Source organism: Ictidomys tridecemlineatus, unplaced genomic scaffold (assembly GCF_052094955.1).
Source record: "Ictidomys tridecemlineatus isolate mIctTri1 unplaced genomic scaffold, mIctTri1.hap1 Scaffold_52, whole genome shotgun sequence".
Taxonomy (NCBI): domain Eukaryota; kingdom Metazoa; phylum Chordata; class Mammalia; order Rodentia; family Sciuridae; genus Ictidomys; species Ictidomys tridecemlineatus.
The window spans coordinates 2,261,110-2,289,100 of record NW_027523416.1 but is presented as its reverse complement, the minus strand read 5'-3'; the positions used below and the strand labels follow the sequence as shown (position 1 = coordinate 2,289,100).

Genomic DNA, 27,991 nt, shown 5'->3' with positions numbered 1-27,991 from the left:
GAAAGACTGCAGCCTTCAGCTCACTCAGAAACAATACCAGCAGGGCTGAGGGTCTTGAGCAGGTCCCCCGGGGGCTTATCCACCTCAGCTGACAAACCCCAAGTCCTTCAGGTGGATGAAGGGCTCAGAGGAGTCACACCACAGCAAGAAAATCAGGGTGACTTAATTTTGAGATTAGGCAGTAATTAAAAATTACTGAGCTACTGTGCGTGAACCCAGAGCTCTTCTACGGCAGGACCGAAGCTGCCATTTTCAATATTTCCAGATGAGCTCCGTCATGAGTTTCAGAGTTGCATGTCCCAGTCCCCAGCCACAGTGACGACAGGATTATTTATGGGGGAAGGCAGAAGAGAACTTGTGTGTGGCTTGACAAGGCCTATTCACTATTATGATAAAACTTCATATTTGGGAAAGAAAAAGAATACCTATTGTTGTTACAACCAAACCACAGGAAGTAAAGCTTGGCACGATCCTGGCTGGTGGAAAGACCCAGAAGGCAGACTGCTGAGGGGCTCAGGGTTGAAGACAAAAGCAGAAACCAGCACCTAGAGTCGGACCTGCAGGTGGTATCCTCAGCTGGCGCCTCCTCTGCAGACACTGCCCTAGGTTCCTGGCTGGGCCCGGGCAGTGACCTTTAAGTTATCTAACTATTCTAGGGTTTGACGATCTTTAAACAAATAGTCTTGGCCAAGCAGGTCTTAATGTATATTTGGTTAGTTAATTAATGGTTTCCCACCCTGTTCATCCAAGGCTTCCATTCCTTAGGGAAACCTTTCCAGACCCTCTTCCCCTCTGGGTCCCTAACTGCCTGGGTGTTTGCCATCTCAGCGTGGGCTGTGCTGGGTCACGACCATATCTCCCTGTCCACCTCCTGCACTAGAAATGAGCTTGAGGGTGGGTTAGGTATCTCCCTTGCTCCTCTATGTCCCCTTCTTGTCACTGTGCTTGGCATCCGGCAGCTCTTCAATACACATATGTGGAATGAACAAGTGACTGAATGAAAGTGCCTTGCCCAGCGCCTGTCACCACCTGCAGCAGGGCTCATATTTCTTCCCTTTAGGATGTGTGGTCAGCTGAGAAGCAGGAACCAGACCCACATCGAAAGCGCTCATCTGGATAGTGCTATCAAAGATGGTTTGAAATATACTGATGACTTCACTGGCCAGACATCACTCACCGGTGGGTCTTATAGAATCACCAGAGGATCTGCTTTGACTGGCCTGATGTTTGTGCATCCGTGGCCAATGTCAGCACCTACTGCTGTGTAACGAGTTTACTGTCAACATCCGAGGTGGCCACTGCTTTCTCAGGTGGCCCAGGGTCACTGATCCTCTGCCCGGCTCATTCCTCTCCTGGGTCTAGGCCAGGGAAAATCTGTCTGAGGCCCTGAGAGCCAGGAACACAAGGCAGAAGCAGGATTCTTCAGTGTGGGCCCCACTTGGCAGAATTGTTTTGGGTTTGATCACTAGGAGCTGACCCTGGGGGTTCCCTTTTGGTTCCTGGTGAAGAAACTTTCTGTACAGAAACTCCTAAGGATGGTCGCAGGCAACACTGGCTGCTGAATCTGCCCCACTCCCCGTGTCCTGGGCCATGAGCTGAGCAACGGGGCTGGCCAGGCTCCACACTGACTGGCCAGTTGTTCTGGACTGACTTCGGTGAGGACAAGGTAAGGTGGCAGCTTCAGGGTGAGGAAGATCTGCATGTGCCCTGTTGACAGAGAGTTGCATGCACACACTCGCAACTCACACCTGCACAGTCAGGTACACACACTCAGCAGAGAAAGGCTTAATCCTCCTACTCTGTGGTTCACTCCAACTTCCAGTTCCTAGGCCAACATGATGAAGATTTGGGCCTACTTTTTCTTCCAGTAGGTGCAGGATCTCTAAGAAAATTTCATCTATTTGATTTACTGTTTGCACAGTTAAGTTATGCAGGCACGATTCCAGGCACATATGGTTAGAAGTCTGGAGATTAGTAATTAATGAATCAAACAGGCATTAAGCACCTGTTGGGCCAGGCACATTTGGTAAAAAGCCAATAAACCATTAAATAGTTAAATAATCAAGTGATTATTTCTTAAGTATTACACAGGCCCTTAGCTCAGTGCCTGACACAGAGTAAGCACCTGTCACGTTTGTGGAATGAATGAATGATATGGGTCCCATACAAGAGGGATGCAGGGGTGACACAGATGAAGTCTCTGCCCTCTCCTCAGGCCCCCAAGGGCCCTCCTCACCCCAGCCCAATACGGCTACCTTCACAGGTCAGCAACTTCACAGTGGCAAAGGCTCAATACAGCCATGAACTCTCTGATGGGGTGAGTGACCAAGTTGGTGGATGGAACCCCTGGGGCTGCTCACCAGGTGGACTAGCAGAAAGCAGGATGTGGGGGTACAGGAGAGTGGGCCCTTGGCCTTGGTTGTAACCTGAATCCACCCTGTTGGGTTGTGTAAGGGCTGAGCAATGAGGCACTGACTGGATCTACGCAGCTGGACATGAGATCCAGCCTCGAACTCCTGACCGCAGGACCTGAGAGGCCCCATGGCATCACCATGTGGGATGGAACAGACATACCCACTTACAGAGCGGTGCAAAGGCCTTGGGTCACAGAGCTGAGCTCCTCTGGGGTCCTGGTGTGCTCCGGAGTGCATCCTGATTACAAAGCCGGTGGGCAGGGCCTGGGCCCCAGAGCCCTCAGGAGCCAGCAGCCTGTGCACACTTCTCCACTCCACCTGACACTAGACCCCCACTGGCTGTGTAAGCTTGGCCAAGTTACTTGGTCTATGCCCATTTCCTCATACGGAAAAGGACCCAAAGCAACCACACCTTGCAGGGGTGCTCTGAGGAGGACAGGAGGTGACAGACTTAAATGACAGACGTTTGGCCCACAAGTGGTGTACAGTAAACAGAAGCCTTTGTTACTAGTCTGTTGGGACTGAGGATAGCAGGCAGTGGCAGACTAACTGTCCCACGTCCTAACAACAGCAGTGCCCAGAACCGAGCTGAGAAAGTCCTCTCAGGCACCAGGTACTTCCTCAGAGCCATCTCCAAATTGGGCACTGCTTACCCATTTAAAGTAGAGAAGACGAAGGCTCTGGGAAGTGACGTGGCTTGTCCAACTGAGAACTTGCTGGTCCTTCTGGTTCCAAGACTTTCATACCATCCATGCCGCCCACCTCCCTGGGCTGAGATATGAGATACAGGACACATGAAGAGGTGTGATGGAGACTCAGACCCAACTGAAGTCCCACCTCTACAGGTGAGGACATTGAGAGACACACATATATCTATGCACATACAGCTACTTTTTGAAAATGATATGAATTAATACTTACATGAAAGTTTAGGAAAGATTTTAACCATCATGGAACTTATTTGGTTTGTATAGTTTTCATGGCAGGGGGTAGGAACCATCCAATCAGGCACATTTAAAGCTTCAACTCAGACACCACATCTATTCACATTCCAAAACACAGGACATGGGCTCTGCCCATTCAGAGAAACAGAAAGCCACATGTCTAAGGGCTGGATGCACAATAATCCCACAGGGGAGACAGTGGATAGTTGGGAATAGGAATACAACTTACCAGAGTTGGCTACCCATGACACTCTGTCTGTTTACCTTCAAGACCACAGCTGTGGGCCATGCCTGTGGACTTCCAAGCTAAGGAGATTACCACGGTACCTCGACCAGGAAGGATAACTCTTGACCTCTGGAGTCTTTACTGGTGAGATTCGGGCAGGTTTATTTCCATCTAATTTCACAACATCCTGAAAATTCAAATTTGTTTATATATACACACACACACACACACACAAATATAGACAATATATAAAAGGTGGTCTCATTTAGTGTTCACCACAGTGCTAAAGGACAGCTCACACTGTCCTCACTATGAATCACCATGCATCAGGGGCCTTTCAGATGCACTCAGGTTGTTCAGGGCTCTGATGTTGAAGATTGTTTTACATGCCATTTTTGAGCATTTTGGCTTAACGTTGCAACTGTACCTCAGCAACACAGATACATGTGCAACAGGTATGTTCATTTTCACACCTAAGACCCAGGCTTTGTGAAGTTAGGATATGAGATGGCTTTGTGTTCTTACCAACCCAGTGGAAGAGGAAGTCAGAGAGAGTTCTTAGGGTTTCAGTATAGGCTGAATCATGAGAATATTTTGGCTTCATGTAATTATATTATTGGTAACTGGCTGCTTATGTAGAAATTTGTCAGAAAAGTTCAGCACTAGTAAACTCAAAAGCTTCAGGGGCTGGCTAAGTGGATCACATAAAACCTTTCCTGCTGGACAGAGAACCAAAAGTGAAATCATTGTGACTAATTTGAAAACATATTCAATTAGAGAGGAAAATGAAAGCTGGGTATGAAGGCACATGCTCGTTATCATAGCTATTCAGGAGGGTAATGCAAGAGGATTGTGAGTTTGAGGCCAGTACTGGCAACTTAAAATAAAATTAAATTAAAAGGGATGGGGGATGTGGCTTATTAGGAAGAGTGCTTGCCTAACATGCCCAAGACCTTGGGTTCAATCCCAGTACTGCAGACAAACAAAAAATGAAAACAAGAACTGTTCTGTCAAATAAGACACACAGGCAAGTTTCAGTGCAGAGCTATCTACATCTCTGACCTGTGTCCTCAAAGATTTATTTGAGAATATTTCAGTGTGTGCCCTTCAGTATAGAAAAGGAGCATCGATTCTCAGAGGTCACTGTGCCAGGGTGCTGTAAAGTACTTCTAGTTTTACTTAAATGTACATTCTTCTTAGTATATCATTTAAGGCTCTTGAGCTCTCTGGGTTTTACAATCATTATATAAATTTGATGCCTAAGATATATAATTACATCAAAGTCAAATGTGGTGTTTCCTTTTTTGGGAGAAAGAAAACCCAAATTTCTTTCAACTCAGTGGAGGGCACTGACCTAATTCTAACCTTAGCCCAAAGGTCCAAGTTCATGTATGCAAGAAGAGTTCTGTACACATTTTCCCTATGGCCACATCTTTTACTCAAGCTCCATATCTGACTCACCAGATGCTGCCAGCTGGTATCCTATTGTAACACAGTAAACACAGTATAACATAGTGGACAGCAAAGGTAACCTCTTCACAAACCTGTGCTTGTTTGGGTTGGGGTTGAAGATGCTAAGATCTACCAAAACATGATTTGGTCACTTATTGTTATTGTGTTGCTGTTGTCCGAGGACATTTCTCTCTCTATGTGGAGAAATGAAACAATTAATATAAGCATCATTATTGTATGACCAGAGCAATGAATGAAAAAGGGATTGAGCTAGATTTCGTTCGGACAGTTAATACTGACTCACTAGAAAACACTGAACAGGTTTCCTAAACTTTCTGTGTCTTCGTTTGCCTACGTTTTAAATGTCCTCTCTTGACCTCAGGTTATATCAATCAGGTCCTAATTTTTCAATTCCTCCACAGACCCCTCACTGGGACATCTAACAGTATGTTTTGAGTGCTTCCTCAGGCCAGAAACTGTTCCAGGAACAATCAAATACATCCTGAAGGTGACTTTATGGTCTTCCCTCCCTCACACCAGCTTCTCTCTCTTAGAAATCCTCAGTGGTGGCATAAACATCCATATCCCAGGGCAGAAGCCTGTGGGAGCCCACCTCAGCCTCTCTCTCTCTCCCTCAGCCCTCTGGTCAATGATGACCAAACCCTTTCAAGTGCATTGTCACTATCTTTTTTTCTCTCAGCACTAGAGAGTAACATCATGCTTTTATCAATAAAAAAAAAACTGAATGATACTTCTGGAAAATTAATGGCCGATATCCATAGCATACTGTTCATATCTGGGAGGTAGATTATATTGTCAACTGTACTGGCACTTGTTTTGAATGGCTGAATTTTTATATATCAATAGTAAGCTAAAACAGATCTAATACAAATTGATATAAGGTCTGATAAAATAAAATACAAATCAGTTAAAGTTAACACCATGAAATTAAAGAATTCTTGTTTATATGAGAATAATAGGCTGAAAGCTTTGGCAAGACTCAATAAAAATCAATCATTAAATAGTAAATGCTGTTTCATTTGGTGTTACAGATTCAGGGAAATCATAAAAAGACAGTGATCCCTGACAAGGGATAACACAAGGTAAGCCTTAAAATTGGACCAGTTCTATACACGCCAGGCAGCATAGTAAGCAGGGAAACCTAAGCAGAGCTAGGACATAATAGTGTGGAGAAGGAGCTGGGACTTCAGCAAGGCCAAGGTGATTATATGATATAAGGTGCAGGATCAAAAGGGACAACTAAACAGAAAGAGAAGGTTCTAAAAATCAGCAAAAGAACCCTATGGTCTCTTTAGCTGAGTAGTAGAGAGTACATATGTGAAGAAACCACCCTAGGATGGAGAAAGAATAGAAGGACCAGAAAAAATGAGCATGGGGGCAAAAACACATGGGTAGAAAGTTTGTGTTCTGATAGGCCAGGGTGGGAACATCTTATAATTCACAGGAGACAGAATAGAGTACAAAATTTATTATCTAAATGCTGGAGAGAAAATTAGCTTTAGACTAAATGCTCTTCCAGTCCACTTAACAAACCTTAAAAGTAGGTATGAAAAGATTAAACATAACTGTGTCCAAGAAAAAAAGTACAAGTAATATTTGTAATAATATAAAACTATCTGAAACAGAAAGAAAAACCCAACATGTCAGGCATTCAATAAAAAAATACAAGTCCTGAAAGGAAAGAGAAAAATGAAAAAAAGTACCTACATGTTCAAGAAGCTACAGAAAACCATAATATGTTAAGAAAAGACAATAAGAAAGAAAAGGAAGATCACAAACATAACAAAGAATACCATAACAGAACAGTGTAAAAGCAACCAGTAGTAGAAACATCTAAAAGTAACCAAAGTAAAAAGAAATTAACTACAAAGGATGCAAGAAAAGAATGACAGGAGACTTCCTTTTAAAGGTGGCATTAAGGCAATACAGAAACAGTGAATCTTTTACTTTAAAGAATAAAAACACAAAAAAGAACTTCAAAATTTAACCTAGATTTCCATACCAAGAGGCAAAATATTCATACATGAAGGTAGTGTAACAGAAGAATGAAAATTCTTCTTCACTCCTTGCAGGGGGCGTATACAAGGTGGAGGTTGTTGCCAGGTGTGGTGGCACACTCCTGTAATCCAAGTGATTCTGAAGACTGAGGCCAGAGGATCAAAAGTTCAAAGCCAGCTTTAGCAACTAAGCAAGACCCTTTTTCAAAATAAATATCAAAAAGAGCTCAGGGTCAGGGATGATGGGGTTGTGGCAAAGTGGATGAACACTTGCCTTGCATGTGTGAGGCACTGGGTTCGATCCTTAGCACCACATAAAAATAAATAAAAATATTGTGTCCAACTACAAGTAAATATATATATATTTTAAAAACAACAACAACAACAACAACAACAACAACAACAACAACAAAACCCAATACCAACTCCACTCCCAACTTTGGTCCTCTGGAAATCAGTTAAGAAAAAAAAAGGCAAAAACATTTACTTATAAAAAGTTAGTGAACTTAGGATAAGAAGAATGGATGCCTATGGCATTCTGGCATGAAACTGATTTCTTTAAAAATCCTAAGATAGAATAGATTGCCAAGGTTGAGCATGCCTATGAACACCATCAGCTTTGATGCTCAGGGAGCTGATTTGTTGGAATCCAAGTACTAAATACTCATAAGCACAGAAGAAGGCATCTTAAAAGAATACATTCTATAAGAAAATAAGTGGGAGGAAAAGCTAAAGCTCTGTGCTCCCCCCCCACCAGTAGAAAAACAAAAAACAAAACAGCAAAGTATGGCCCATACTCGGGATCTGAAACACTGTAGGACTCTGTGGGCCCACATGTCAAATACCAAGAATCTTCTCTTTTGATCATAATAAGGATTGATGAGACATAGGTCTCAAGAAAGCTAGGCAAACTGGGTGTGGTGGCACATGCCTGTAATCCTAAAAGCTCAGGAGACCGAGACCCTAAGTAATATAGTGAGACCCTGTCTCACAATTAAAAAAAATAAGTAAAAAGGGCTGCGGATAGAACTAAGTAGTAAAGTGAACCCTATGTTCAATCCCCAGTACCAAAAGCAGAATGCTAGGTAAGCACTCTACCACTAAGCTAATATGCCCAGCTTTACTAAAGACAATTTAAAGTGGCTCTAACAAATATAACCAAAGAATTAAAGGAAAGTTATCTGAAGAATTAAATGAAACATTATGAAAATAAATTAACAATAAATCATGAAAAAAGAAATGCATCAAAAATAAACAACTGCAAAGGAGAAGGATGCCCATTCTCTCATCACATTTGCAACATAGTACTAGAAATCCTAGCCAGAGCAATTAGGTAAGAAAAAGAAATAAAGGGCATACAAAGTGGAAAGCCATCATCAAATTGTCACTGTTTGCAAATGACCTGATCTTATATATTTAAAAAACAAAAACAAAAAACATCCAGACTCTGCTAGAAAACAATTACAAGTAGTAAATTAACTCATCAAGTTGAAGGAGACAAAATCAACCTTAAAAACACACACACACACACACACACACACACCCTTCAGCAGCACTGTTATACATCAACAGTATCAAAATTACCTGAAATAAGAGTCAAGACAGCAATCCATACACCAAAGTACAAATGACATTTTTCACAGAACTTAAAAAAAAAAAAAAAACAATACTAAAATTTACATGGGTTCACAAAATACCCCCAATAGCCAAAGCAACCTTGGGAAAAAACAAAAATACAGGAGGCATTTTAATACCTCACTTCAAAATATACTACAAAACTGCTGGGCATGATGACAGATGCCTTTAATCCCAGTGACTTGGGAGGTGAAGGCAGGAGGACTGCAAGTTCAAGGCCAGCCTCAGCAATATAGCAAGACCCTATCTCAAACTTTAAATAAACAAACAAACAAACAATAAAAGGGGATGGAGATGTGGCTCAGTGGTTACCTATTGCACTTGGGATCAATCCCCAGTACCCCTCTTCCCCCAAATACTACAAAGTAATGAAAACATCCTGGGATTGGCAAAAAAGAGACATAAAGACCAATGGAACAAAACATATTAGAAGTAAGCACAAGCATATATAGCCAACTGACTTTAGAGAAAGATTTGAAAAACACACATGGGAGAATGAATCGTGTTTTAAATAAATGATTCTGGGGAAATTGGGTATCCACATGCAGAAGAATAAAATGAGACCTCATTTCAAAAATCAACTGTACATAGACTAAAGATTTATGTAAGATCTGAAATTCTGAAACCACTAAAAGAAAACAGGAAAAATCCTTCAGGATACTGCTATGGCCAAGGATATTTTTAAGAAGCACACACACACACATACACACACACACACACACACAGACACACACACACACACACACACACACACACACACACACAAACAAAGCAAAACAAAACAAAAAACAACAGAAATAGTATAGGAAACAAAAGCAAAAAAAAAAGGTATCATATTAAACTACTAAATGTCTGTACAGCAAAAGAAGCAATAAAGAGTGAAGGTCTTAAAGAATGGAAATTTATACCTCTGAATAAGTTTAACACTGACCATGTTTTTTTACCTGGTTTATTCCACTTAAAATGCCCTTAAGCCAAAACCCAATGAAATTCAAATCCAGAAGGCCTAATAAGAAATCTCTCCATCTCAATTAGTTTAGTAAAAAATAATTTAAAAATAGTTTTTTATTTCACAGATATTATTTTTATATTGATTTGCTAGGTTTCTCCCTATTATTTAATATTGTGTTCATTAACACAATTATATATATAAATATATATATATTTAATGAATTAAATGGATTTACTCATTCCTCTTTCTCCCTTGTTCACTTTATATTATCTCCCTCTTTTTCTTTTTGTGTTTTCTACTCCTGTCTCTCCACTGCCATTTCCTTTCCCTCTTTCCTCATCATGACCCCACAGTTTAATAGCAATGTACTTTCTTTAATACCTAATTTCTTAACTTATGCTAGAGAATTACTCCACTTTCCACTTTTAGATAAAAGAGATTGAGAAGAACATGTTCAGAATATTTTTTGAAGGTTTATTAGTATATGGCTTTGTTCTGAATTGATTACAGCTGATTGTATCTCCTCTCAAAACAGTGTGAGGGACTGAATATAAAATCAATGTTGGGTGTGAGTTTTGACATAGACATATTCCCAACTCAGGGCACACAATTAAGAGAAACAGCTCACTAAAAAGTTCCTTACATAACACTGGAAGAGATAATCATCCTAGCAGATGTGAAAATATCAACCCAGAAATACAAAAAATGTGAGGAAACAAGGTAATAAGATAGTTTTCAAAATTCACACCTCTCCAATAACTGATTTCATAGACACTGAAGTCAAGAAAATGTCAGATGAAGAATTCAACAAGTTTTTGGACGGGGGTTGTAGCTCAGTGGTAGAGTGCTCCTCTAGCAAGTGTCAGGCACTGGATTTGATTCTGAGCACTGCATAAAAATAAGCAAATAAAATAAAGGTATCGTCCATCAAAAACTACAAATATTTTTTAAAAATTCAAAAATTGGTTAAAATGATCACTGAAGTAAAAGAACATCTATCAAATAAACTAAAGGAAGAAAGGTAGGCTATAAAAGAGCATTTGAATTTAAAGATACAGATTCATAAAAAGCACCAAACAGAAATCTTGGAAATAAAAATCTCAATCAAATACAAAAGTCATTTGAAATTCTTACTAATAGACTAGGTGATGTAGAAAACAAAGTTTTAGGCCTTGAAGAGAAAATATTAATGAGAATACTTTACATGAGCAGAGTATCTAAGAAATATGGGACATTAAAAGACCTAACAAGGCTCATAGAACAAGAGAGATACATGACACTGATATACCAAAAATACAGACTAAGAAAAGAATTTTTAAATGCTACAAGACAGAAATGCCAAGGACATGTATAAAGGAAAACCAGTCACAATGACAGCAAATCTCTCAGCAAAAACTCTAAAGGCCAGGAAGGCTTGGAACAAATTGTTTCAAGCCCTGAAAGAATGTAATTATAAACCTAGATTGCTATTTCCAGTAATTATGTGACAGAACCTAAGAAGAAATAAAAAATTTATGTGATAAGAATAAACAAAAGGAAATCATGACCACTAAGCAAATACTATAGAAAAATAGAAAATTCTACACACAGAAGATGATAGAAGTTTTAATAAGGAGATCTCGGAAAGGAATAAATCTCATTAGAAGAGTATATTAGTCATTCACAGACTGAAAATGAAAAGATGGAAAATTATATTTAATGCAGATGGAGCCTGAAAGAAGCAGGGGTGGTAACTCTCACATCAGAAAGAAGCAAATTTTAATCCAAAAAAAAAAGTGGCTAAAAAGATCACTGGTAGAGAAAAAAGTCCAACAAGAAAAAATAAAGATTGAAAATATTATCCCCCAAATACCTATGCACTGAATGAGACAAAATAAACAATATTTGACAGTAAGACTCAGATAAATTCCAATACAACAATCATGGTAACTTCAATATAATTCTCCAATAGATACATCATAAAGACACTACACAAATAAAACCTACTATAGATCAAATGGACTTAGGGACATCTACAGAATATTTCATCCAACAACAGCTGAATATGCTATCTTTTCAGATGCTCATGAAATGTTCTCCAAGGTAAACCCTATTTTAGGACACAAAACAAGTCTTTGAAAACATTTTTCAAAAACTAAAATAATTCTTTGCATCATATCAGATCATAACAAAATAAATTCATTGGCCAAGAAAACTACAGAAACTATATAAATACATGGAGACTGAATAATGCAATACTGAATGATGAGCACAGGACAGGCATGTTAGGTCACAAAATAAGTCTCAGCAAATTTGAAAAAAATGAAGCCAAAGCATGTATCTTCCTCTGAAAACAATGAAATATAACTAGAAAAACAGTAAGAATTTTAGACATTGACTATAGAAATACATGCATATTAGAAAATATTCTCTTCATTAACCAATAGGGAAATTTAAAAATTTCTTGCAAACATATAAAAATAATGTTCTAAAACTTATGACAATATGGTAAAAGCAGAACAAATAGGTAATTTTTATAGTAGCAAGTACTTACATTAGAAAAATAAGATTTCACAAAAACAAATTAAGGATGTAAATTAAAGAACTAGAAAAGAATTAACCAAACCCCAAGTTAGTAGAAGAAAAAAAATAACAAAGATTGAGCAAAAATAAATAAAATAGAGCCTTAAAAAATACAAAAGATTAATAAAAAAGGGATTTTTTAAAAGATAAACAAAACTGACTAATCTTTACTATATAGACTAACTAAACAACAATAGGAACAACAAAAAAGAAACAGAAGACCCAAGTAAATAACATCAGGAAATACAAATGCAAAGAATCATTAAGGATTATGATGTATAACTATACAGGAATAAATTGAAAAACCTAGAAGAAAAGTATAAATTTCTGGATACATATGACCTAACAAAGTTGAATCACAATGACAAAAATCAGAAGTGATCAATAACCAGTAATACAAAAATTTACCAAAGAAGAAATACCTAGGATGAGATGGCTTCATGCCTGAATTCTGCCAAATATTTAAAGAAGGAATAATGCCGGTTCTCCTCTAAATACTTTAAAGAAATGAAAAGGAGGAAACCCCTGAAAACTTACTCTGTTAAGATAGCATTACCCTGATAAATAAACCAGGCAAAAACAAACAATAGCAAAAACAGACTATAGCCAGGCGCGGTGGTGTATATCTGTAATCCGAGTGGCCCAGGAGGCTGAGGCATTAAGCAACTCAGTGAGACCCTGTGTCTAAATAAAATACAAAATAGGGCTGGGGATGTGGCTCTGTGATCAACTGCTGCGAATTCTCTCTCTGATCCCTGCCCCCCTGCTCTCCCCCCAAAACCCAGATCATTACAGATCAATATCCCTGATGAACAAATATGCAATAATTCTCAAAACTATGTTAGCAAATCAAACACAAAAGTACATTAAAAAGATCCTGTGCCATGATCAAATTAAATTTATCCCAGGGATACAAGGAGGTTCAAAATAATAAACTTAGCACAGTAATACATTAATAGAAGAAAGGACAAAATCATCTAATTATGTCAGTGGATAGAAAAACTATATTCAATAAAATTCAATGTCCCTTTGTGATAAAAACTCTCAAAAAATTAGATAAAGAAGAAATATACTTTGAGATAATGAAGCCCACATGTGACAAAATTGTAACCAATACTCTGAATAGGTAAAAGCTGACATCATTACCTCTAAGATGAAGGAAAAGATAATGATGTCTATTGTCACTGTTCTCATTCAACACAATATTGGAAATCTTAGGCAGAGGAATAAAGCAAGAGAAAGAAATAAAGGGCACCCAAATAGGAAAGAAGAAAGTAAATTATTTTTGTTTATAGAGGACATGATTTGATATATAGAAAAAACTGAAGATTCTTCTGAACTGTTAAAAAGAATACATTTCATTAAGGTTGTAGGATATAACAATTAGCAAAAATCAGTAGCTTTTTTATTTAAATATGCCAAAAACAAAATTGCTAAAAAACTAATCAATAAAATAGTCCCATTTGCAATACCTACAAACTTAAGTGAAAAGAAGTAAAAATAAAATACCTAGGAATAAGTTTAAACAAATGACTAATCTCTACAACAAACATAACAAAATGCTGATGAAATAAATTGAAGAGGACAAAAGTAAATAGAAAGACACTTCCTGTTCATGGAGTAAAAAAATCTTTATTATTAAAATATCCACAGTACTCAAATCAATCTACAAATTCAATATTATTCCTAACAAAGCAAATATGTTTTCTCAGAACATAACTAAAAGTTTTATGCAATCACAAAAGGTGCCAAATAGCCAAAGCAGTCCTGAGCAAAAAAAAGCTGAAGGTATTATAATACCTGACTTCAAAAGATACTACAAAGATATAGTAACCAAAACAACATGGTGTTAACATAGAGTACAAAAGAATTGAGTTCCTAGAGATAAATCCACAAATAACAGTGGACAGTTTGGGATAAGGTACCCATAGTGTACATTGAGGAACGGAAAGTTTCTTCCTTGAACTGTTCCAGAAAAACTGGATATATACTGGATATCCACAAGATGAAAACTAGATCCCCATCTTTCACCATATAAAAAAAAAAACTACAAAAAAATGATAAAAAATTAAATGTAAGACCCGTATCTATACAACTACTAGATGAAAATATAGAGAAATGTTTCAGTACATTGGTCTGGGAAAAGATATTTTTTGCTATCAATTCACAAACACAGGAAACAAAATATGTGATAAACTGGATTATCATAAACTAAAACTTCTTCATGATACTGAAACCCATCAAAATAATGAAGACATAACTGACAGAATAGAGAAAATATCTGCAAGCCATGTATCTGACAAGGGACTAATATTTAGAATATACCAGTTAATCAAAAACTCAAGACAAAAACAATCCAGTTTTCAAAAGACTGAAAGACACAGACTTTTTCACAAAGACAGTAAAAAAATGGCCAATAAAGGATCAACCTAGGCACCTACTGACAAAAGAGTAGATAACGAAAATGTGATATGTAGATACAATGAAATATTATTCAGTCATCAAAAGGATGAAAGCTTGTCCATTGTGAGACGAGAGATGAAGAAGAAGACATTATGTTAAGTGAAGCAAGTCAGGCTCAGAAAGAATATGTTCTTCGACATATATAGAACAAAAGTTGGATCTCAAAGAACTGGAGAAGAAAATGGTGGTTACCAGAGCCTGAGTAGGACATGGGGAAAAGAAGACAGAGAGTGAATTATTAACAGGTAGAAGGGTACAGCTGGACAGGAAAAATAACTCCTAATGTTTTACAACACAACAGCCTAACTATAGTTCACAACAATTAACTGAAAATATTTCAAAATAGGTAGTAGAGAAAATTTCAAATATTCCTACCACAAAGAAATAATAAATGCCTTAAGTGACAGAGAAGCTAATTACCCTGACATTATCTACATTTGTGCACATGTATTAAGTGTCAGATTATACTCCATAAGTTTTTATAATTACGATGCATCAATTAGAAGTAAAGATACTTTTAAAGAAAAGAATGAAGAGATAACAGGAGCAAAAAGTAAAACTCTCTTTATTCAAAAATGACCATATCTCACATGTAGAAAAGTTCTAAACAACCTAAAAAAAAAAAAAAAAAACAGAATAAAACAAAACTCACCACACCCTGACCAAAACTGCTAGGATAAAATTACTTTGTACAAATTTTAAAAACTGTATTTTTGTGTAATAGCAGGGAACAATCTAACACAAAATAATAAAATCGCAGTTACAAGATAAAATATGAAAACGATTAGAAAAGAATTGATTCATTACAATTCATATGAAAACTTCAGAAGCTATTGTGTAAAATAGGACAAGTTTATCCCCAAATTTGTATTCTGCAAAGGACCTATAATACTCAAAACAACTTTGAAAAGGAAGAACAAAGTAGAAATACTATATTACCTAATTTAAAAATATTACTCAAGGGCTGTGGCTGTGGTTCTGTGGTAGAGTATTTGCCTAGCACATGTGAGGCCCTGGGTTCTATCCTTAACATCACATAAAAAATAAATGAATAAAATAAAGCTATAGAAAAAAAAGTTACTTCATTTAAAAAAAATCTTATTCAAATGCTACTCAAAGAAGGTAGCATGGGGGTAAGGACAAATAGCTCAGAATGCAAACCAATCTACAAGTTCAGTGTTGTTATCTTTATACCTAAAGTAGTCAGATACATCCATTAAAATAAAGAGAGATTAATATATTTTGAAGATGCAAAACTTCTTGGGCAAATTCTAGCAAATCACATTCAATAATATTAAAAAATAAAAAAAAAACTACAACATAACTGTGGGTTTTAACCCATGAATAAATGTAAACATATGAAAGTCAAACAACTCAGTTCATCACATTAACAATGTTCAAAAAGAATATTACACAATGATCTCCAGATGCAGAAAAGCAACTCATAAAATCCAATGTACATTCTGAATTAAAACTTTCTGAAGAACAGAAACAAACAAACTTTGTCAGTCTAATAGATGGCATCTATGAAAACCTTACAGTAAACAATACATTTAATGGTGAAAGACTAATTTTTTTAGACAAAAAAGCCAGACTAATGAGAAATATATATTGCATAATTCTATTGCTGCAAAAGTCTAAAAGAGAACCATGAATCAAATAGCAGAACAGGATGATGCAAGGGTAAAGTGCTGAGAAAGTAGGTAGGGAGGAACTACAAAGTGCCAAGAAAAATCTTCTAAGGTTGATGGACTTATTATTTATCTTGTGGCTTTTCAGGTACATAATATGTCAAAACTCATTCAATTATACAATTAAATGTGCAGTTTTACCTCAACTATACATTCACAAAGAACAAAAGACTACATGACTGCATGCCACATACATGTAAGCTCTTTTTTTGTTGTTTCAAATAAATGGGTCAGTATTGGATTATATGCAAGGTTTATGCAAAAAAGAGGATATAAAGATCTAACCAGAGGATCCATACTAAAACTAAGGCCTTGGTCCTGTTTCAAAAGATATTTATATACTTTTGAGTTAAAATGTTTAAATTCTGCTAAAATCTCAAAGTTATATATAAACACACACCTACACACAAAATTTCTTATGTTAAACTACTGCTTTATATGAATTTATCAACTACAGTTTCAAATCCATCTGAAAACAGTGCTTCTATTGGAGTGTATCTACCTATACATATACTGCATCTAAGTAACAGAAATATAGGTACACATACAATCTATTAATTTATGTCAAATATGCTTTTATAATGTAGTATTTTCAAAGTTTTATGACTTCACAGAAAGACAAAATAAACTCATTCGTAATGTAGTATGACAAAAAATATTTCACTAACAATTCCTTTCTTATTCTTGTCCTTTTTCTTCTTAACAGACATGTTTAAAAAAGATTAGTCATTAATTTGATCATTAAACAAGACAGTAAGTAACACAGATCAAGAAGTAAAGCATTTAATTTTTTTCAAATGTGAAAAACATATCTTATTAAGGCTACATTAATTTAATAATCACATAAATATTCTATTAGTACAAATGCCAAGTCCATAGGCTGCCTCCAACAGTAGACAGTCTGAGTTTGGAAGAATGTGGCAGTAATAAGTGCATATTCTCCACATGTCATTTACATAGCATTTACAGCCACAGTTGTTTTCCAGAAAACAAAAGTAATAATTAGTAGAGTATTATGGCTTTACAGTTAGTCTGTTACAAATAAGCAATAATTATCTAAGGTAAAGACTTTCTAAATGACTTTAAAAATCCCTTACCGGTATCTATGAACAAATATGCCCTTAAAAATAGAGTTCATCATATTTTCGATTTCGTCCTGGTTTTCTTGTAGCTGGTGGGGGGAGAAAAGACAGTAAAACACGTAAATTGAAAAACTGGCTATTTTATTTGGAATGAACATTTCCAACTGTTTTAAAATCCTGGTTATTATCTATCCTTTCTCTCATTATGCAATAGATGTTTGAAATAACCAGTATACTTGCATTACTTCTACAGCTTTATCACCTTAAATCTCTTGCTGTCTCTATCTAGACACGGATTAGCTAGGAATGGTAGTGAATATCTGTAATTTAAAGGACTCAGGAGCCTGAGGCAGGAGGAATTCAAGTTTGAAGCCAGTTACAGCAACTTAGCAAGATCCTCCGCAACTTGGTGAGACCCTGTCTAAAAATAAAAAAAAATAAGAACAACTGGGGATTGAAAAAGAACTCAGTAGTGCCTCTAGGTTCAATCCCCATTTATTAAAGAGAAAAGAAACAAGAAGAAAAAATAGATATATACTACATAGTGACTAACAAGGTAAAGTGATCAGGCTCCTATCTCCAAAGTATCATCTGCTAAAAGATGGGAGCCATTACAGCATGTTAGCATAATGATAAGACTTATCTAATCCCAGGGGACAAATTGAAGTCAGAAAAGAGAGAGAGAACAATCTGAAAAACAATGTTCTAAAGTGAACGGGGATTAGATTCATTATACAAATATAAGGACTGGCCTTAGAGGGCATTGTAGTAAGAGAAAAGACAGAACGTATAGATATTACAACTATTGTAGCCAGACAGGTAGGTTTAATCCTTGAATAATCCTCTTCTGATTGTTTCCATTAAAGAACAAGATAATCAACTAAGTGTGAAGACAATACAGGAGGTTTTATAGTTTTGAGGTAAGGCATAACCTTGTAAGGAAGTGCAAATAACTCTAGAATGAAATATCATAGGGTTTACTAGGCAGCATTAAAAAGGTTCCATTGACAGATTAACAGAAAATCCAGCCATTATAGTTAGGTTTCCTCCCCAGTCACTTTCAGGTACTCTGATGCAAGTGTGGTGCATATGGTGATACAGGGTTTTCTAGGGAGTATGACGAAGGGAGACAGAGGCAAGAAATTGAGGGTATAAAGAAGGATGTGATTATAATAAATAATGAAAGGAAAAAAGAGATAGATATTGTGTGAAGAATAATAAAAATACTGGGATGGAACTGCAAATTGGTGCAACCACTATGGAAAGTGGTATGGAGATTCCTCAGAAAACTTGGAAAGGAGCCACCATTTGACCCAGCTATCCCACTCCTCCGTTTATACCCAAAGGACTTAAAATCAACATATTATAGTAATGCAGCCACTCTATGTATAAAGAAGCTCAATTCTCAATAGCTAAACTATGGAACCAACCTAGGTGTCCTTCAATAGATGAATGGATTAAAAAAGGGGTATATATACCCAATGGGATATTACTCAGCTTTAAAGAAGAATGAAATTATGACATTTGCTAGTAAATAGATGGAGTTGGAGAAAATCATGCTAAGTGAAATAAGCCAATCCGAAAAAACCACAGGCCAAATGTTTTCTCTAATATAAAGATGCTAATTCACAATAAAAGAAGAATGTTACCTTAGACTAGGTAGAGGGAATCGAAAAAAGGGGAGGAAAGGGGATTTAGGGATAGGAAAGATAATGGAATGAAACAGTCATTATTACTTTATGTATGTATGTGACTGCATGATCAATATGATTCTATAACATGAACACTCAGAAAAATGAAAAAATTATATCCCATCTATAGATATCAAAGTGCATAAATGCATTCTACTATCATGTATAACTAATTAAAACAAATAAAAAATTTAAAAAAATACTGTGTAAAAGTATTTCAGGACCAAACAGAAGAAAAACAGTAGATGAGTAGGAAAACAGAAAAAAAAAAACACTACACTGCCCTGGCTGGTCTAAAACTCATAGGTTCAAGTGATCTTCCAAAGTGGGGAGGGGACTATAGGCACATGTTACTATATCTAGTGTCTAAAAATGTTTGATAATGGGACACATTAGATTATTAAGAGAGGGTTGATAATACTTAATTTTGCATAAGCCTTACTATAAAAAGCTTAGGTTAAAAGGGGGCTATGATAAACTTCATCATTTTCAAATGATAAAGATTTAACTAATTGGGACTGGGGTTGTGGCTCAGGGTAGAGCACTTGCCTAGCATCCATGAGGCACTGGGATGCACCCACATAAAAACAAACAAAAAAAAAAACAAAGAAATAAGCAAGCAAATAAAAGTATCCTATCCATCTACAACTAAAAAACTATTTAAAAAAAAAGATTTAACTAATCCCTTTATCCCTTTAAATTTGAAGCAAAATAGGAAGGAGAAAAGATTTTTCATCTTCAAAGAATCCAGAAAATACCTGCAGTCTCAAATCACAAATATATGAATAGCAAGGAGACGAGGAGGGAACATTCAAATCAAAGAAAGAGGTAGAAAAATCATGACAGCTATTATCTGTGAAACAAAAAGCCATTTTGCTCTGTAAAATGCAGAAACAGACTGCATCTGTTCCACAGAAGATGGAAAGTGATATAGTCTGTAAAATATGCAATTAAATTCCCATGTCCTCACCAAACCTAGGCAGCCTGGCAATTTTTCTACCACATACTTATTTTGGAAGTCCAGACATTTATTTCTTGAGGAAAATAAACCAGAGATTTGGAATCATCGTATATATACATATTACATATGCATACATACACACACACACACATATGTGATTCACATTAACAATTATATGTGATGTGCAGAATGTCAAGCACTTCCTCACCCTACCCAACTCCAAAATGTCAAGACAGCCATTATACATGCTTCTGCAAAGAAGCTGATCTTTTACAGGAGAAAAAAAAATTACCAAAGCCAACATCTGAGGACCTATAATGAAAACATTAGTTTACCACTAGACAACCCCACAATGATACCCACCAATCTGGAAAAAACATACACCAGAGTATAGCACCGTAAAATTTCAGAATACTAGGAACAAGTAGCAAAATGTAAAAGTTTCTAAAGACAAGAAACAGGGTCATTACTTGGCAGAGCAGCTCAAGACTGTTATCCCAGTGACTGGAAGACTGAGACAGGAGGATTCCAAGTTTGAGTCCAGCCTCAGCAACTTAGTGAGATGCTGTCTCAAAATAAAAAAAATTAAAAGGGTTAAGGAGGTGGCTTAGTGGTTAAGTGCCCCCCCCACCGAGTTCAATAGGGAGGGAGGGAGGGAGGGAAGGAAGGAAGGGAGGAAGGAAGGAAGGGAGGAATGGAGGGAGGGAGGGAAGGAGAGAGGCTTGAAATATTTTAATTAATTATTTATTTGTAAAGTTGTTGATGAACCTTTATCTTATTTATTTATATGTGGTGCTGAGAACCGAACCTAGTGCCTCACACATGCTAGGCAAGCATTCTCTCACTTAGCCACAATCCTAGCCCTTGAAATCTTAATAGCGAAGAACTTCTCAGGAGCAATACTGGAAGATAGAGACAAATTCTGAAGAAAATAATTTGTAATATTTAAATCTAAATTGCAGTCAACTATTAAATAAGAGGCCAAATCCATATTTTGTAAACATGCAAAATCTCAAATATTTACTTCCCTGATATCCTTTTATTCATAAATGTATCAGATAATATCCTATACCAGAAAAGGAGACTAAATTAAGGGGAAAAATATAATAGGGGATCTAAAAGATAAAGGATCCAAACAACAGGAAAAACAGAAAATTTATATAAATTGAGGGACAGTACAATTGTAGCAAATAAGGTTATGATTTAAAAAAATTAAAAGCACATTAAAATTCTTGTTAAATAAATTTAACACTTATTTTATTTCCTTGATTCTATTTAACTTAATTTTGACCATAATTTTAAGTTTGTAAGAGTTCTGATTTTCACGTTGTTTTAACTACATGCCAGTACTGAGAAAGGATCACTGGTATTGATACCATACAGATGAAGCACAGATGTTAAGCTGCTTGTCCAAAGTCACTAAGTTAATAAATACAAGATACAAAATGTTTGTAAAGTGATTTTTAAAAACAAGGTTTATTTTAAGAAACTGGTTTCTAAAATAAAGCCGATTTTCAGAACTGTTAAAAAAAACAAAAGGAATGTAAAAACCAACAAAAAGAAAAAATTTTAAATTACTCTAGACTCAAAAAAGATATTAAAATTTTAAAGTCATACTTTTCTTTTACAGATATAATTATATGATGTGGAGGTATTTGTGGTTTTGGCCAACTGTATATTAACCCCAAAATACTACAAGGTAATGATTAACAAATATTAGAAACTTGAATTAAAGTTTTATACCTGTAGCATGGGTGAGAAAGATGAATGATAAAGTAAAATAACAGAAGGGATAAAAGTACAAGGCAATGAAAACTTGTACTTTTTAAGAAACACTTAAAAATGAGTAGGAAAATTTAAATATAAAGACAAAAATTAAAAGAGAAATTATTTATACTCTATGGTCTCTTTTTTTTGATGATGACAGATTGTACTAAACTTTTCAAATCCTAACCATAAAAAACAGAAATAATCTGTCTGTTTAAGAATTATAAAATACTTAGTGAATTTAATAAATAGAATATGGGTTCTGAGAATCAATAGGTAAGTAAAATGAAAATGCATCATATTAATATTCCTTAACAGCAATTTTTCTAAATTCACTAACTTGTCTTTTTTCCCTGATTTCCCCATTAGCCATGTCTATTATTACTATAAGTAGGTATTCAAACATTCTGTATGAACACAGACAAATACTATTAGCCCTCTTGTCATTATAGAGTAAGAGCAGCAACTTACTAAATTCCAGACACCATTCCAAACTCTCTTAATCTCTTTTAGAAAGAAGTAACTGTCATTATCTTTCCCACTTTGCATTTGAAGAAAATGAGACCAGGTAGGTTAAGATTATCCAACTAGTAAAAGGCACAGAGAAATGGGAATCCAGAAAGTTTGGCTCCAAAACCCATTCTATCAATCACTAATATATGGTTTCAGCAACTAAAAGCCAAAGAAAAGAAATGTCAATATTCTAAAGCAAAATGATTTTCACCCTACTATTAATAAATAAAGCAATTTCACATACATAATGTCTTTCTTCACAGAAAAAGTTTAGAGATGCTAAGAAATGTTAATAAATAATAAACCATATGCAAATATAAAATCAACCACAAGTTATCATAATAGTGTCAAACAATAAAGTATAAAGAAATATTTAATCCTTCAAGAGTTTTATCTTGAAATTTATCTTGAAACCATTTATCAAGACTGCCCTTATATAATGATCTTGACCACATTTTAAAATTTTTCCCAAACTCAATTTGGAAAAAATTAAAACAGAATCAATTACTTCATTATTAATACAGATACTTAATTCTTTATTCTCCTTTGTTCAAATAAGCATCTTCACCTTAAAAGTGAGAGGTAGCCAGCCAGTATTAGATTAATACTATCTGCAACATCATTAGAAAATTACATAGGTGAGAAAATAATGAAAAATAAAGTTAAACCAATGTTGCTCATTCTGAAAACTGCCATCTAACAAAAATTTGAAGTGAACAAGTTCTGAAGTATTGGCATACAGTTTAAAAGCAGTTGCTTAAAAATGAGATAACTATAATTCTGAAAAAGATTCTTGGAAGAAACCATTATTTTCATAATTCCAAACAAAGTGCTAAATCAAAGAAAGTCCTATTTATTCATGACCATGTTTAAAAAAAAAAAAAAAACTTTCTCCTAAAGTATAAAAACTTCATCAAATTGGGGGAAAATGTTCCCAGTCTCAGACTATAAATCCACCAGAATTAGTGTAAGAAAATGTTTCTTAGATAAGTTAAATCCATAAACTGTTCTAATATGTCCAACTGAGAGCTATTATAAGGGTACTTAGTTCTGAGGATTAAGAGTTAATAAAAACTGTACTGCAATGTGAGCCTTCTTTATTTAACGGGTCAAGCAAATAAAACACTATACTTTAAATTTTCAATTAATAGAAAAGAAAAATAAGGAAAGTAGGAAATAAAATGTAACTGTTAACAGCCTGTTTCAATTTAATAATAAAAGTACTCCAAAAAGAGTTTACCTCCAATGAAAAGTTAGAATACTTATAAACTGGGATAACAGACCTGAAGAACTACAGAATGTTGAAAACTTTTAACAAAAATGTATTATAGAGTTTAACTCAATGCATAAACACTGATAATAGGGACACATTAGTTAATTCATAATAAGAAAGTGGGATATTTGGAAAACAGATTAAAAGTACTACTGATAAGATCACTCTAGTAACTTATGAAGCTATGGAACTCATCACATCTGTACCCTACAAAATAACTAACCTGATTCTCTCTCTTCTCAGCTAAAATATAAGCAATGTCAAGGAGCATTTTATTCCAAAGCCGATAATCATATCTGGCCATAACTGCCTTGTAACTGTCCATGCACATAGTCTTTGAAGCAGAGGATTAAATGTTCCTGCCCATTTTATCTAGTCCCTAAGACTTGTCCTGCAAAGTGAATAAAAATGATTATCTTTTAATCTATGCCTCAATACATACCACAAAAAAAGAGGACAAAGATGAGAACAAAAAATCCTTGACAATATGGATAATTATTGTCCAACTTAGAATTAAGTTCTCAGCAAGCCCTCTGTGCTTTGTTGAAAGAAAGGTGATTGATATGTCTCACACATTTTATTCAACTGAGCTTCAGAAGATATGATGATTAATATAGACATATGGGAATTAAAGTACTATTTTGAAACAAATTTAGAGAATGACTGAAAAATAGGTTCTAAGTTTTAAAAAATCAGTATAAACAATGTTGATAACTTCCACTTTTCAATATTTGATTTTGAAAAACAATTTCAAATGCAAATAATCTACATGATGAAATTTTTAAGAGTTTGGGTGAAAACAAAAAGGCATTCATAAAGCAATTTTAAGAGCTATCATGAACACAAGTAAATAATGGGAAAAGAGACAACAAAGAACTCGAAGGAAGCTACTCAACTTAAACAGAAGAAAAGCCATAATGAAAATATACAAAATTAGCAGATATAAGCAACCAAAGGGATAGTGAAAATGAGTCAACAGAAAGAAGAACTAAAATGAATCATCATAATAAATGTAGTTAAAATACAGAAATACATCATTTACATGGCATCGAAGGACAAATGCAAATGAATTAAAGTGTGTTGTTCAAAGAATTAAGACAACATGCTATTTTTGGTTCCAGAACTGAAGACAGGGAATTGTGCCTAACCATGCCCTCTACCACTGAAATATATATCCCTAGTCCCAAGTCAATATTTTAAAAGTGAAAATATCCTGCATATTTCTATAATACAATACTCTTTCTCTTTTCCCTTTTTTACCCCTCAGTACTAGGGACTAGAACCCAAGAGTTCTTTATCACTGAGCTACATACTCATCCTTTTTATTTTGAGACAGGGTCTTATTTAAGTGTCTGGGCTGGCCTTGAAATTTCCATCCTCCTGCTTCAGGCCAGCCAAGTCACTGGGATTAGAGGCATGCACCAAGGTGCCCAACTTCTGTTCTTAAATAGAGTTGTGTGGCACAAAGTTTTCTGGATTCAAGAGAGGTAGTCTACTGCTAAAGAAGAGCCCCAGATTGCTCTGAAACATAAGATCTATAAACTAACCTTTCTGTCTTTTTTGTGAATTGTCATTTCAAAACACTACCAGCAGAACAGTATCTAAGGTTAATCTTCAAGTTGTTGCTTCTCCTTCTCTCCTGACTTTAAGAAAATAGATAATAACTTCTTTTTGAAGGCAAGTGCATTAATTTTTTATGACAGCAACTTTGGCTTTTTAGAAGCAATTTCTACCTTATGTTTAAGTTGTATATATTTCAAATCACTGAAGTCTTTATGCATCTGACAACCAGGTAATTGGGCATTACTGTACACAGAGAGAAGTAAGATAAAAAGAAAATAGAAAACAAAAAAAAAAGAAAAAGCAGACATATGCAGAAGATATTAAAGGCCATGAAATTAGAGAGCAATGTGTAGTATCACACAACTTACTGAATAAACATTTTAATTATATATTAAAAAATATATAACTACGTAAAAAACATTTCTCTTCCTAATAATGAAGAGGAGGATATTCTCAAAACAGAATAAACTGTGTTTGCTTTATGTTCAGTACAGAAATATTTAACAATAAATGATATTTCTATTTTACCTTTTATATAAAGATAAAACTAGGTAAAACATCTCCCTCTCCTCTTAACAATGAGAAAAAAGACAATGGTAAAAGAAAATAAATCGTTTCATATTTGTTTGGCATAAAACTGTAGAACACTAATCATAGCTGTATAGAACAAAAAATAAATAAATAAAAAGAAAATTGGAAAAAATGAATGGGATATCTCAAATAACTCCAGATAATATTATCATACTGGAATTGGGTAATAGGTCAAGCCAGAAAACAACACAATATTTAATCAGGCATTTGTAGCATATTGTTCCCAAATCACCAGGATCAACATCATTTAGAAACTTGTTAAATCCTGAGGGTGAGGCCCAATAATCTGTTTCTACATGTCTTTAGATGATTCTTATGCATGCTGAGGTTTGAGAAACAATGTTTTAAATAAATGAAATACTAAAATTTAAATGCAAGATGAAATGTATGTAGTTAACCTAAATCTGGTTTGTCATGGTAAAAATTAAGATGGAAGATACACAAAGTTACTGCTACAAAAAGATGTAAGTTGGGAATATTGAAATATGTTTATATATACACATGTGCTCTCACATGCACATTCCATACATGAATGAAAAGGAACAGTCATTTTAGGTAAGCACAGTTAAAGTAGTAGAGGCAAAACAGACAATTACTCAATTAATAAAATTATCTTTTGGGAAAACAAAAAAATGAATATACTTGGCTGACAAGTTAATAATAATTCTAAATGAAGAAAGCAAAGGTAAAAACTTATCAGTTTTTCATATTATCTGAATGAACTGATATTAGTATCTGAATGAACTGATATTAGAGACATTAGGTCTAGATATGTTTAAGTTAGCAAAGCATTAGTTACAGAAAGAATATCTGTTTTATACTAGATAGAATTGTTTAAAATATTTGCAATAAAACAATAAGCCATAAAGCAATGTAATTAAGTAGAGGAAAAAACAATGCCAATTTGGAATTTCCACTATCATTAATTGGGTTTACCAAAGAATATGGCATAGTTACCTCTTAAAATATTTTGGTTGTAAAATATAAAGATGTAGGAAAACACATTCAGAAAGAAATTTACTGACATATTTTTATTTTTAAGGTTATCAGATGCCAGATAAGTAAATAGGCTTAAACTTTACCCTAACAGATAACACAAATCACTGAGATGAATTTGGCAGAATGTTATTTTCCAGAACACTGGTATTAAATTAATATTTGCTCTAAAGAAGGCTTAACTGAAATAAAATATACTTAACAAACCAAATGGAAAAGAAAGAACATGTTGGTAACTTACCAGCAAGGGTACTTCTATGCCTAAAAGCTCTGACTTGGGAGTCTGACAAACCAGTCAAAAGGGATATTACTGTATCCATCATATACTCATCATAAATAATGCTATATTGACACTGTCGAATCAGTACTCCAATAAATTCACAAAAATTTGATCGAAATTTTTTCCACTGTGGTCCAGGCATGGTAAGGGGATAATCACCACTTGTCCTAAAAAGTATAAAAAGAATAGTAAGTATGACATGATAGTATATTGATCAAAGGTCCCCACCCCTCCTTTTTTTGGTACCAGGAATTGAATCCAGTGGTTAAGCCACTGGGTTAAGCCCCACTGGATTTTATATTTTATTATTTTATATTTTATTTAGAAACAGAGCTAAGCTGCTTAGGGCCTCACTAAGTGGGCAAGAGGAACAAGCATTGTAAGCAATATAATTAGCAAAGTCATACTAATGGGACCATAGAGCTACATTGTTTCATAAACTAAAATAGATTTTCTAGTATTAAAATAACAAAGTAAGGGCAGGAGCATAGTGACTCATAAAGGAAACTAAGGAAGTTACACTTCATTCTCGAGGCAGTGGGTGGCTGATGAATGATTTTGACCAAGTGAGTAACTAGCTTTATAAAGAAATAAGTCTTGCAATGTAGAGAATAGTCAGTCATTAGGCAAAGGAACAGAAAAAGAGCTAAGGAGACTTACCATTCTAACATATTCATAAACAAAATGAGAGATGGAGCAGGAAATTTAAGATAGTAGCAATGGTGAGGAAGATAATGGAAAGAATGTGATAAACATTGAAATAGTGCAAAAATACAATTACCAGTTTAAATGACACACAAAAATAACTTTTATGTTTTTGGTTTGGTTGACTGGTGGATTTTACACAACAGAAAATAAAAATTCATTGTTCCTGACAACTGATAGGTGTTGGGAAAAAGTATAATGGCAGCCGCACC

General features: G+C 35.1%; 1 pseudogene across 1 annotated transcript in view; it reads right to left on the bottom strand.

Annotated features, from left to right (window-relative positions):
* LOC144373870 (endothelin-converting enzyme 1-like) overlaps positions 1 to 27,187 on the bottom strand; it is a 58,047-nt pseudogene extending 30,860 nt beyond the window's left edge. Inside the window, exons 1-3 of the transcript XR_013433407.1 lie at positions 27,036 to 27,187; positions 17,455 to 17,528; positions 3,068 to 3,771 (exon numbers count right to left, since the gene is read on the bottom strand). The product of XR_013433407.1 is annotated as an endothelin-converting enzyme 1-like (transcript). The remainder of the gene's footprint in view (positions 1 to 3,067; positions 3,772 to 17,454; positions 17,529 to 27,035) is intronic.
* Positions 27,188 to 27,991: the final 804 nt, after the last annotated feature.